The following is a 14742-nucleotide window of genomic DNA, read 5'->3' as shown; positions in this document are numbered from 1 at the left end:
GCTGATGTTCGTCAGGCGTGGTAGATGAAAAAACTGTTTCTTAACCCCTTCAGGACGCAGCTCTTTTTCAAATTTGAACTTTTGTTTCTTTCTCCCCACCTTTCAAAAGCTATAATTTTTTTAGTTTTCCGTCTATATAGCCATATGAGAGCTTGTTTTTTGCGGGACAAGTTGTAGTTTTTCATGGCACCATTTATTGTACTGCATAATGTACTGGGAAGCTGAAAAAAATATATTTGTGGGGTGAAATGGGCAAAAAACAGCGATTACGTCATATTTTGGGGGTTTTTGTTTTTACGGCGTCCATCAGGCGGTAAAAACTACATATTCACCTTATTCTACAGGTTGATACAATTACGGCGATACCATATTTATATGTTTTGTTTTATGTTTTACCACTTTTAAAAAAAATAAAAACATTTGCTAAATTAAAAAAAACTTTTGTGTCGCCGTATTCTGAGAGCCATAACTTTTTTATTTTTCTGTCAATTTAGCGATGTGAGGGCTTAAGTTTTGCTGGATGAGCTGTAGTTTTCACTGATACCATTTTGGGGTATATGCGACTTTTTGATCATTTTCTATTTCATTCTTTTGGAGCGCTAAGGTGACCGAAAAACAGCAATTTGCGTGTTTTATATATATATTTTTTACAGCATTCACCAAGTGGGTTAAACAACGCTATATTGTGATAGTTCGGACTTTTACGCACTCGGCGATACCAGTTATGTTAACTTTTATTTTTTTTAACATTGATTTAGGGGAAAAATGTGAAAAGGGATTTTTTTTAAACTTTTAATACTTTATTGTTTTTGGAACATAACAGAAATCTTTATTTAACAGTTTTTTACTTTTTTTATTAGTCCCCCTAGGACACTTGAAGCAGTGATTGTTGGATCTCTTGCATAATATACTGCAATACTAATACTAATACTAATGTATTGCAGTATATCGTGATTCTGACAGTCTCCTTTGAAGCCCAGCTTCAAAGGAGTACAAAGATGGCGGACCTGGGGGCTTTTGTTCAGCCCCCATGCTGCCATAGCAACCGTTGTAATCAGCCAATCGTGCCGCGGGGGGGGGGGGCGCGTTTGCAAGTTTGAGGGGGCACCCCCTGATTCTAACACTTTAAATGCCGCGGTCGTGATTGATCGCGGCATTTAAGGTGTTAAATAGGCGGAATCAAAGTGAACTTTGATTCCGCTCATTGCAGGGAGGTGTCGGCTGCGTGTAACAGCCATAACCCGCTGTGTATGGAGTGAGCTCAGCCTGTGAGCTCGCTCCATACTTTGCCTTAACCCTCATCACCTACAGTTATATGATTTTGCGTGAAGGGGTTAATTTTCAGGGAAAACTGTACTGGCTTCTGCTGCTACTTGCGCTAAGGCCCCTCAGGTAATATGATTCTTATTCTTGGGTTCTTTTGATATGAAAAAATGTTGGCTTCCATTTTGATCAATTCTTGCAGGACATGTACCAAAAGTCTTGGAATTGCTAAAATCCTAAACTTTTTGGGAAGTTTGTTACAAATTTTATTTGTGTCGAATATATTCGCTCATCTCTAGGTAAGAGAATTGTTTATTATCTAAAAAGACCAGTAATTAATCGTTCAGCAACTCAGTCTTCCCTCCAGAAGTTCACCCTAAATCAGGGGCATTTTATCCACAGAGCAATTACTTGGGGTTATAAATAGCCCATTATTTAATATGCTAAAAATAGTGACATTCTGTAAACATTGAACTACTTGAATTTCTTAAACCGTCAAGCTCAATAACCTGGGTTGTTTTTGTCCTTATATCTAAATAGGCATGAGAGAACAGTACTACTGAACTCACTTGAACCAGAAGTAGTGAAAGGACATGGGAATTTATTTGCACAAGAGCCTTTTTCTTTGACTATTCACAGAATGTTTAGCATTGTTTTATACGGAGGCACGAATAATAGTGGCATTTTCGAAAGTCTTAAATTTAGAACTTAAGATTTTCAGTCTCCACTCAGCGCATATGCCAAGAATACTATTTTGAGGCAAATTTCCATAAAAAGTAGGTCTAAAGATGTGTTCACAGATTCCATGAACAAAGCTTCATTGTTGAACATTGAATGCTGTATGTTAAATATGGCTTTAAGCAATCCCTAAATACATTGGACGGACCTTGACGGCTTATTTTGCTCACATGGGAATAAAATGATTTGTGAAATTGTACAATAATTATAATACATTTGTAGTACTTTTCAAATGTACATAATTATTTGTAAATGAAATTGTGGGAAAATTGAAAATTTACCTTGAGCAATGTGAGAAAAAAATCATCAGAACCTATGCAGTACATGGTTTGCATATGGAATACACTGAGAAACTTCTAATACAGCGGCTACTTTTTCTACTTGGTTTTCTGAACATAACTGCAGGGATTCGAGTACTTGCAGCCACAGGAGCATTAATGAGGTTTGGCACTGACGTTGGTTGATAGGGCAATTCCAAGTTATCTCAACTATCACTAGCCATAATTTCTGGCATGCACGTATATCATCTCTCCTGATTAAAACAAAAAAAATGCTGAATATCTATACACACATACACTCCTCCTAATATAAATAATGGTGCTGTGTCCAATTTAAGAATGCATCAATGTTACAGCACCTTTGTGAGCCGCGGCAGACGTGGGTGTTGAAGGTAAAGGTGGCAGAGGCACTGGCTTGTGGTGATGATGTTTGAATTTGCTGTGGAGTTTCTAGTCTACTTCATCTGTCAAGGATGGCTGAAGTTCTTCATTACATGTACAAGACTCCAAGTAAACCTCTCCCCACTACCGGAAAATAATTGTGTAATCTTTGGGGTTTGACTCTAACATGCCCAGCCGTGTGGGTAAATTTAGCCACCTCAATGAGAACCATGCAGTGGAGCCGCAGGCATAGTGGAATAGGCGGCTTGACGGGGGGTTTAGCAAGGAAAACCTATAAGGTTTGGGTAAGCTAAAGGGGCTAAATTACATGGGTATTAATGGGCAGGTCAGTTCAGAATAGAGTGGTCAGGAAAATGTCTTTGAATGTATAACAGCAAGGGGTCAAGGAAAAGTTTTGACACGTACCAGGGGAGGGGTTATATGTTGTCTTATCAGTGAAGTGAGTGTAAGGTGCCAGGAAAGATAGTAACACCCACCCTCCGTATTTATTTATTTATTGACTTGTTTTGTGTATTTTTTGGTGTTTTTGTTTTTGCTTCGCTTTTCTTGTTTCAATTGCTGAGTTCATGGTCGATGGGTATGGATCGTTTCTTGGGGGATGCAGGAGAAAAAGGGTCTTTGGAGGCTTATAGTTGGATTAATACAAGTGGAAATGCGGAGTGTTTACAATATAAGCTGTATATGGTGCAGCTGTATTTGGGCTCCTGGTGTTGGTTCAGGGCCCCAGGAGTGGAAGAAAACAGATTTGGTGCATAAGGTTTTAATCTGGGTGCCCTTGGGACGGTGTTTGTGGCCAAGGTTATTAGAGGTCCTCAAGTGCACTATTGTTAGGAACATAAATTTTCGAGTGGTCTAGTCTATTTTAGTTATTGCCTCCAAGGACTCTTCTTGTCAATTACGATGCAATGTTTTGTTAATCATATTGAAATGGTTATTTATTTGTATTTAAACATTCTGATAAAAAATGTTTTAAGGTAATATAATGGCTTGTCCTTGGCCTTTTGAAACCAAAGTAGGTGTCAGTGGTTTTTATTCAGGCTGGGGGGGGGGGGGGTAGACGACGACTAGGTGAAGAATAGGAATTCTGAAAAATGATTGTAAAAGGGAGGATTTAAGTTAAGTGAAGGTTGAGTAGTCTTGAATCGCTCCAGTCATGTATACAAGCAGCTGGATATATGCCTTAATTATCTGGTGCTGGTGCTCCTACTACTATCAGTGGCAGGTCTTCTGCCTAGCAGAGATTGTTGCAGCAGAGCAATAATGCAGTGGGGGAGGCACAGGGACCTCATGCTATGAAAAAATTGCTGTAGGGGGACTCCAAGCTTGGCTTCGCTTTTAGAAGTTAGGCAAAAAGTGCACTAGTAATCCCTGTCTTTGATGGCTTCGATGCCTTTATGACATGGCTAACAGAGTGTTGGAGAAAGTTTAGCCTCATTATGGTACAATATTTTTGTGGCGTATGGGCCATTAGCGCAGTGGACCTGTCCACATAATGTGCTGAGCAGCATAGAATGATGACAGTTACGATTTAAGAGAGTCCTACATTGCCATGGGCTAAAAAGCTGTCGCGCAATGAAGAACCCTCTACTTTAAGACTGGCATAAAAAAAAAGGTAGGATGCAGTTTGGAGGTGATCACCAGGATGTAGACCTATCATTTTAGTTTTGTGTTCTCTATACAACACACACACTATCAGCCACTCAGCCTCAACTAGAAAATGCAGAATGGGAGCACACAGGCATTAAGCGCCAGAACAAACCCTAAATCAGACCCATTAATAAAGTCAGCACCCAGAACAGACCCCTAACTTAGGCCTCCTGACGAAGCTTCTTGGCTAGCGAAACGTGTGTTGCGGTGTATGGTCTGCTTGACAGTTAGAGATGTATAGAGGTGTGTTCTCAAGAGTTTAGTGAATCTAAGTTGATGAACTTAATCGATATTAGGTGGATCCTGTGTGGAGACATGCAGGACCCGCTCCCAGCCGAATTATCAGTTCAGCTGTGCTGACAGAATCGGCTGAGAGAGAACGATACAGCTTCTATGTATACAGGATACATAGAAGCTGTATTGTAAAAAGTAAAAAAATAAAAGGCAATTAGAATAGTGCTTAAAATTTTAATTTAATCAAAAAGACATATTTCAAGTGTACATAGCCTTTAAATGTGCCACTGTTTTTAGGTAGTTCTGTTCCTGCCAAAATTAGGTAACAACCATTACAGCTTTCAAAGAGCTCACAACCCAGTTTTCCCAGAATTCCAAATGGCAGGTTTGCCTAGTTATCCATACTTCAATATCATTATGTAACTGGACATATTTGCCATTCAATATTTTATAAAAGCTTCTGTGTGAGCTGTAACAGTGGCCATATTGGTTGTCACACAGCTTCCCAGAAACAGATATAACTAAGATACAGCTTAGAGAATATACTAATCCATTTCCCCACAATTCAGTTACAAACAAACTAGAAATAGAAGAAACCTTACATTGATGTACAGTATCAATCCATTATAAGTCATTATATTCACACCATTTAAAAGGTTAAACTTACAGTATCTTAGACCATTTATGAGAATCTGCCTCTATTGCCCCTTTAGGGATTTTGGATGAAATGAGATTTAGGCCCAGTTGACATGGTGTTTATTTACGCTGTTTTTGATGTTGTGTTGGAATCAAAGCAAAAAAACATCCCAAATCTCCCTCCATTGATTCCAATGGGAGGTAACCGCGTTTTTTCAAGGCGTTTTTTGTCCTCTTGCGGAAAAAGAAGCATCATGCCCTATTTTGAAACGCTTTCCGCTTCTGAATCTTCAATGTAATCAATCAAAGGCGCTGTTCGTTTGGAGTGCTGTTTGAGCCAGTTTTGCCTAAAAACTGCCTGCAATATTTGTATTTGCTAAATTAAACCTAAAAATAAAACATGTAAAAAACTGCATAAAAAAGTGTATGAAAACTATTGCAGTTCAAAATCCGCCTAAAAAATCCAGACGGAAATAACCCTAAGGGTCAATTCACATGGTGTTATTTTGCGCTGATATTGATGTGGAAGCCACGTCAAAATCAGTGCCAAGAGACGCCCCAAATCGCCTTTTACTGATTTCAATGAGAAGCAGAGAATTTTTTTTACCGGCGGTTTTCGGTCGTCCGCAGGAAAAACCAGCAGCATGCTCTTTCTTTGAGCGATTTCCGCCTTTGACCTTCCATTGAAATCATTGGGAGGCAGAAAAAACGTTTTGCTTGTTTAGAGCGCTTTATGCCGGAAAAAAAAACCACGGGAAAAAATGCTGTGTGAACTACCCCTAAATGTTATCATATTATTTACAGAATTCTCTCTGGTATTTACATAAAACTCTCATCATAGAAAACATATTGCCCATTATAAATGGGTATAAGTAGAGATAGAGACAAGTGAATTTCCCAAAATTAGTTTTGAGTCCGATTCTATAGATCTGTTAGATTAAATCAGATTAGTTTTGATCCGAATATGTTAGTCACGAATCGACAGTGCCTCGATTACCCTGAAAAGTTATGTATGACACTCTGAGGTCTTTTGGGACTGTATCCAACCCTTCTAAAGCTCTTTAATGCTGAGACAGCATTAAATGTTGAAGTGATAGCAACATATACGGCTATGGCTAAACGGATGGTGGACGGCAGTAACAAACAGCCTGTTTAAAAACCCACTGCAATGTCAGATTATTTATGATTTTTAAAATTTAAAAACGGTACAAAAATTTTCTTTTGTTGGTTGCAGATGCCTGCCGGTGTTTATACACACACACACACACACTCACTCACTCACTCATTCACACACACACACACACACACACACACACACACACACACACACACACACACATACGGAAGAAGTAATTCCTTTTTATACAGCGGTCCAAAAATTATCCTTTTTAGGGGCAGATGCCTGTCGGTGTTGATACACAAACTGTGGTATTTAAAGAATTACTGGCTTTTTAACAAGCGGTCCAAAAGTTATCTCTTTTTTGGAAGCAGTTTCAGTATTGATATAATTACCCTGTGTAGGGTAGGGCTCAAAGCAGAAACAGTATAGTATGGAACATGATGGACAATGCAGGGGATGTGCAGCTGTGTAAAGGTAGTAGTAGTGGCAACAGCGGCAGCAGCAGTACAGTATGGAACATGATAGACAACGCAGGAGATGTGTGACTGTGTATGTCCAGTAGTAGTGGCAGCAGGGGTAGTAGTAGCAGCAGCAGCGACAGCAATGCAATATGGAACATGATGGACAGGCTGACCGCGGCAGTGACATCATTGGGCCAGTGATAAATAGCCAGTCCCTGATGTCAGCAATGGCTCATCTATTCAATGACATCAGGCGGAGGTGAGCGGAAATCCTCACGGATCCATGCCTGATTCATTATCATAAATGTAATGTTTTCCACACTTGTGGAGGACAATTTTGTCCTCTTCGGGGTGACGACTATGCCTGCCGCGTTGAATACCCTCACACTAAACAGATGGCAAACTGGGCCAGTTCAAACTGATTCAATCTGCTGACCCAGAAGTCCATGGGGTCAGACTCAAGGTTTTGGCTGGAGAAAGGGCACAGTCCAGGTATGAATGAACCTGGTTGTTCAGGCAGGGCCTATTTGTCTGCTGATGTTCGTCAGTCGTGGTAGATGAAAAAACTGTTTCTTAACCCCTTCAGGACGCAGCTCTTTTTCAAATTTGAACTTTTGTTTCTTTCTCCCCACCTTTCAAAAGCTATAATTTTTTTAGTTTTCCGTCTATATAGCCATATGAGAGCTTGTTTTTTGCGGGACAAGTTGTAGTTTTTCATGGCACCATTTATTGTACTGCATAATGTACTGGGAAGCTGAAAAAAATATATTTGTGGGGTGAAATGGGCAAAAAACAGCGATTACGTCATATTTTGGGGGTTTTTGTTTTTACGGCGTCCATCAGGCGGTAAAAACTACATATTCACCTTATTCTACAGGTTGATACGATTACGGCGATACCATATTTATATGTTTTGTTTTATGTTTTACCACTTTTAAAAAAAATAAAAACATTTGCTAAATTAAAAAAAACTTTTGTGTCGCCGTATTCTGAGAGCCATAACTTTTTTATTTTTCTGTCAATTTAGCGATGTGAGGGCTTAAGTTTTGCTGGATGAGCTGTAGTTTTCACTGATACCATTTTGGGGTATATGCGACTTTTTGATCATTTTCTATTTCATTCTTTTGGAGCGCTAAGGTGACCGAAAAACAGCAATTTGCGTGTTTTATATATATATTTTTTACAGCATTCACCAAGTGGGTTAAACAACGCTATATTGTGATAGTTCGGACTTTTACGCACTCGGCGATACCAGTTATGTTAACTTTTATTTTTTTTAACATTGATTTAGGGGAAAAATGTGAAAAGGGATTTTTTTTAAACTTTTAATACTTTATTGTTTTTGGAACATAACAGAAATCTTTATTTAACAGTTTTTTACTTTTTTTATTAGTCCCCCTAGGACACTTGAAGCAGTGATTGTTGGATCTCTTGCATAATATACTGCAATAATAATACTAATACTAATGTATTGCAGTATATCGTGATTCTGACAGTCTCCTTTGAAGCCCAGCTTCAAAGGAATACAAAGATGGCGGACCTGGGGGCTTTTGTTCAGCCCCCATGCTGCCATAGCAACCGTTGTAATCAGCCAATCGTGCCGCGGGGGGGGGGGGGGCGCGTTTGCAAGTTTGAGGGGGCACCCCCTGATTCTAACACTTTAAATGCCGCGGTCGTGATTGATCGCGGCATTTAAGGTGTTAAATAGGCGGAATCAAAGTGAACTTTGATTCCGCTCATTGCAGGGAGGTGTCGGCTGCGTGTAACAGCCATAACCCGCTGTGTATGGAGTGAGCTCAGCCTGTGAGCTCGCTCCATACTTTGCCTTAACCCTCATCACCTACAGTTATATGATTTTGCGTGAAGGGGTTAATTTTCAGGAAAAACTGTACTGGCTTCTGCTGCTACTTGCGCTAAGGCCCCTCAGGTAATATGATTCTTATTCTTGGGTTCTTTTGATATGAAAAAATGTTGGCTTCCATTTTGATCAATTCTTGCAGGACATGTACCAAAAGTCTTGGAATTGCTAAAATCCTAAACTTTTTGGGAAGTTTGTTACAAATTTTATTTGTGTCGAATATATTCGCTCATCTCTAGGTAAGAGAATTGTTTATTATCTAAAAAGACCAGTAATTAATCGTTCAGCAACTCAGTCTTCCCTCCAGAAGTTCACCCTAAATCAGGGGCATTTTATCCACAGAGCAATTACTTGGGGTTATAAATAGCCCATTATTTAATATGCTAAAAATAGTGACATTCTGTAAACATTGAACTACTTGAATTTCTTAAACCGTCAAGCTCAATAACCTGGGTTGTTTTTGTCCTTATATCTAAATAGGCATGAGAGAACAGTACTACTGAACTCACTTGAACCAGAAGTAGTGAAAGGACATGGGAATTTATTTGCACAAGAGCCTTTTTCTTTGACTATTCACAGAATGTTTAGCATTGTTTTATACGGAGGCACGAATAATAGTGGCATTTTCGAAAGTCTTAAATTTAGAACTTAAGATTTTCAGTCTCCACTCAGCGCATATGCCAAGAATACTATTTGGAGGCAAATTTCCATAAAAAGTAGGTCTAAAGATGTGTTCACAGATTCCATGAACAAAGCTTCATTGTTGAACATTGAATGCTGTATGTTAAATATGGCTTTAAGCAATCCCTAAATACATTGGACGGACCTTGACGGCTTATTTTGCTCACATGGGAATAAAATGATTTGTGAAATTGTACAATAATTATAATACATTTGTACAGTACTTTTCAAATGTACGTAATTATTTGTAAATGAAATTGTGGGAAAATGGCAAATTTACCTTGAGCAATGTGAGAAAAAAATCATCAGAACCTATGCAGTACATGGTTTGCATATGGAATACACTGAGAAACTTCTAATACAGCATCTACTTTTTCTACTTGGTTTTCTGAACATAACTGCAGGGATTTGAGTACTTGCAGCCACAGGAGCATTAATGAGGTTTGGCACTGACGTTGGTTAATACGGCAATTCCAAGTTATCTCAACTATCACTAGCCATCATTTCTGGCATGCACGTATATCATCTCTCCCAAATAAAACAAAAAATTCTGAATATCTATACACACATACACTCCCCCTAATATAAATAATGGTGCTGTGTCCAATTTAAGAATGCATCAATGTTACAGCACCTTTATGAGCCGCAGCAGACGTGGGTGTTGAAGGTAAAGGTGGCAGAGGCACTGGCTTGTGGTGATGATGTTTGAATTTGCTGTGGAGTTTCTAGTCTACTACATCTGGCAAGGATGGCTGAAGTTCTTCATTACATGTACAAGACTCCAAGTAAACCTCTCCCCACTACCGGAAAATAATTGTGTAATCTTTGGGGTTTGACTCTAACATGCCCAGCCGTGTGGGTAAATTTAGCCACCTCAATGAGAACCACACAGTGGAGCCACAGGCATAGTGGAATAGGCGGCTTGACGGGGGGTTTAGCAAGGAAAACCTATAAGGTTTTGGTAAGCTAAAGGGGTTAAATTACTTGGGTATTAATGGGCAGGTCAGTTCAGAATAGAGTGGTCAGGAAAAGGTCTTTGAATGTATAACAGCAAGGGGTCAAGGAAATGTTTTGACCAGGGGAGGGGTTATATGTTGTCTTATCAGTGAAGTGAGTGTAAGGTGAAGATAGTTCCACCCACGCTCCGTATTTATTTATTGACTTGTTTTGTGTATTTTTTGGTGTTTTTGTTTTTGCTTCGCTTTTCTTGTTTCAATTGCTGAGTTCATGGTCGATGGGTATGGATCGTTTCTTGGGGGATGCAGGAGAAAAAGGGTCTTTGGAGGCTTATAGTTGGATTAATACAAGTGGAAATGCGGAGTGTTTACAATATAAGCTGTATATGGTGCAGCTGTATTTGGGCTCCTGGTGTTGGTTCAGGGCCCCAGGAGTGGAAGAAAACAGATTTGGTGCATAAGGTTTTAATCTGGGTGCCCTTGGGACGGTGTTTGTGGCCAAGGTTATTAGAGGTCCTCAAGTGCACTATTGTTAGGAACATAAATTTTCGAGTGGTCTAGTCTATTTTAGTTAATGCCTCCAAGGACTCTTCTTGTCAATTATGATGCAATGTTTTGTTAATCATATTGAAATGGTTATTTATTTGTATTTAAACATTCTGACAAAAAATGTTTTAAGGTAATATAATGGCTTGTCCTTGGCCTTTTGAAACCAAAGTAGGTGTCAGTGGTTTTTATTCAGGCTGGGGGGGGGGGGGTAGACGACGACTAGGTGAAGTATAGGAATTCTGAAAAATGATTGTAAAAGGGAGGATTTAAGTTAAGTGAAGGTTGAGTAGTCTTGAATCGCTCCAGTCATGTATACAAGCAGCTGGATATATGCCTTAATTATCTGGTGCTGGTGCTCCTACTACTATCAGTGGCAGGTCTTCTGCCTAGCAGAGATTGTTGCAGCAGAGCAATAATGCAGTGGGGGAGGCACAGGGACCTCATGCTATGAAAAAATTGCTGTAGAGGGACTCCAAGCTTGGCTTCGCTTTTAGAAGTTAGGCAAAAAGTGCACTAGTAATCCCTGTCTTTGATGGCTTCGATGCCTTTATGACATGGCTAACAGAGTGTTGGAGAAAGTTTAGCCTCATTATGGTGCAATATTTTTGTGGCGTATGGGCCATTAGTGCAGTGGACCTGTCCCCATAATGTGCTGAGCAGCATAGAATGATGATAGTTACGATTTAAGAGAGTCCTACATTGCCATGGGCTAAAAAGCTGTCGCGCAATGAAGAACCCTCTACTTTAAGACTGGCATAAAAAAAAGGTAGGATGCAGTTTGGAGGTGATCACCAGGATGTAGACCTATCATTTTAGTTTTGTGTTCTCTATACAACACACACACTATCAGCCACTCAGCCTCAACTAGAAAATGCAGAATGGGAGCTCACAGGCATTAAGCGCCAGCACAAACCCTAAATCAGACCCATTAATAAAGTCAGCACCCAGAACAGACCCCTAACTTAGGCCTCCTGACGAAGCTTCTTGGCTAGCGAAACGTGTGTTGCGGTGTATGGTATGCTTGACAGTTAGAGATGTATAGAGGTGTGTTCTCAAGAGTTTAGTGAATCTTGTTGAGGCTTATTGTTTACAGTGGCTATTTGGGTGTACACGGTATGGATGATGAGTATTACACTATGATTATTTTCTCATTTGTCAGGACTAATTGCCACTATTTGCAAAGTCACCTGATTGTACGGCCACATGCTTTAGGGATTTCAATTTGAACGTCGTTATATTATATACGAATATCAATTCACCACATGTATATATTGACTTCATATGTATGTGTAATGTCATATTTTTCTAACATGTTGCCCCATATGTGATTTTTTTTTTAGCTATGAGGCTTTATCCATTTAATGCCATTATGACATCCTACATAGACATTGACCAATACTGTGAATTTAGTTTTTTTTGGAGGTGCGTTCTGTGATTTTCAGTGTGAGGGCCATATTATCTTATGCCCATTTTCTTTTCACCTTTTAACTGATTTTGATATTATAAACATTCTTTGATATTGGATGTATGAATAAATGGAATTTATATACTTTGGGCAATTGCATATGGCATTCCTTGTGGTCTTGTTTGGTTTGGCCCTAAATTAATTTAGACCCCAAATCAGACACATAAATTAATTCAGACACCAGACCAGTCCCATAAATTAATAGTTACCCGTCGATTAATTCAGATGTCTAAAATTAATTCAGACCACAGACCAGATTCATAAATAAGGCCTTCTTCACATTGTGTTTTGGCCTTCCGTCTGAGGGGACGTTGCTTGGCGACTGGCTCTGAAGTCACTGTGCATGTATGCTCTGCCCGGAGACTCAGGTGGCTCATGAAGCCATATATGAACAGTGACGTCAGGAGCTTCCACAATGGTATCCCCAGGCAGAGGAAGCATCAAGAATCCCTCTGCCTGGGGACTCTGGGCCTGAGGAAGCTCCTAACATCACTGTGCATATACTGTATGCACAGAAAGATCAAGAGATTCCCCAGGGCCGGAGTTCCCGGGCAGAGCAGATGTGCAGCAAGCTCGAGCGACATAACTGTTTATATATGGACAGTTAAGTCACTGGAGCCTCTCGACGTATACGTTTAACATATACCTGTGACAGATGCCTGATAATGGCACCCGTCACCTTAGACTCCTATGTTGAAAAAAAAGTATACCATGTGGTATACATATTTTTGCAGGACCGCATAGAAAGGATAGTATACTATGCTATTCCATTCTTCAAAGAAAAAGGTTGCCAGAAAAATTCTGTGTGTGAAGGAGGCTTTAGAGTGCAGTCACATGTTGCGTACTTGCTTTGTATTTCCACAGCGTAAACATATGCTGTGAAAAACCTTACAATGTATGCCTATGGTGAAAAATATTCCACAACGCAAAGACTAGAGAAAATTTTCAGATTTTCCATGCAGAAATTTTGCAGTGTTTTCGCAACATAAATTGACATTCTGCAGATTAAAAATCTGTATAGCAAGTGAATTTCTGCACATTTGTTCTGCATTTTTTTTTTGCACATTTGTTGAAATCTCATCTACTTTGCTGATACTGTAATACTGTAAACACTGCGGAATTTCCGCACAGAAAATCCAGATGGAAATTCTGGAGTGTTTACGCTACATGAGGCCAAACCCTAAGGGTATGTTCACACGGCTTATTTTCGGCCGTTTTTCAAACATCTGCCCATTGATTGCAACTGGAAAATGGCATTCTGTTGCTAGCGGCCATTTTTCAAATGGCCACATAAAAAAACGGCCGCAAAAAAGAATTGCATGTCACTTCTTCAGCCGTATTTGGAGCCGTTTTTCCATAGACTCTATAGAAAAACAGCTCCAAAAACCCTTCTTTTCCCTTAAAAACAGCTCCGTATTTGCAAACTTTTTGAGTTTGTGTGTGCACATATCCTTAAAGTTTTACAGCTATGTTGAACCTTTTCCTCATCATCTTTTGTGACCACCTGGTATGCATTTTATTACCAAATAATTAAAAAATAAATACAAGTTACGTAGTTAGTACGGTTAAACAAAAATACATATGTCCATCGAGTTCCATTCCTCCCAACCATCCCGGATCCAGTGGGGACAGTCCAAATTTCCAGATGGTTTCCCATTGTCCCGAGCAACTGCTGGCATGTTCTGGCTTCACCTGCCTCTGCAACCTCAGGATGCAGATAAAGTTGCAGCCTATGGTGAAGCAGGAGCCCGCAGCTCCCTGCTCCATTATTCACTAAGTAACACCAGCCATGAGAGGGTTGGTGCAGACAGGAACGATGCAGGGACGTCATTGCACTTGTCTGCGCAGAGCCAAACAGAGCACAGACCAGAGTAGACCTGCAGAGGCATCTCTACTACTCATCATGGAAACGAGGTGAGTATTTATTTTATTATTTTTATTAGGCACGGTCGGGCATTATACAGTGTGGGGGCGCTATAGGGGTGTTATACTGTGTGTGGGCATTATAAGGACATTATGCTGTGTGGGTAGGTACTATGGGGCATTATACTGTGTTGGGGGCACTATGGGGCATTATACTGTGTGGGGGCACAATGAGGGCATTGTACTGTGTGTGTGTGTGTGTGTGGCACTATGGGGCAGTGTACTGTGTGTGCGGGGGGGAGCACTAAAGGGGTATTATACTAAGTGGAGAGGCATTATTGGAGAATTATACTGTGTGGGGCACTATGGGGGCATGATACTGTGTGGTGCCACTATGGGGGAAACATACTGTGTGGGGGGCACTATGAGACATTGTACTGTGTAGAGGCCACTGTGGGGGTGTACTGTATGGAGGGCACTTTGGGGACATAACACTGTATGGGAGGCACTATGGGGCATTATACTGTGTGGGGAGGTACTGGGGGCATTTTAATGTTTTGGGAGGCACTACTGGGCCATGATACTGTGTGG

Source organism: Rhinoderma darwinii, chromosome 5 (assembly GCF_050947455.1).
Source record: "Rhinoderma darwinii isolate aRhiDar2 chromosome 5, aRhiDar2.hap1, whole genome shotgun sequence".
NCBI lineage: Eukaryota > Metazoa > Chordata > Amphibia > Anura > Rhinodermatidae > Rhinoderma > Rhinoderma darwinii.
This window is presented reverse-complemented; position numbering follows the sequence as displayed.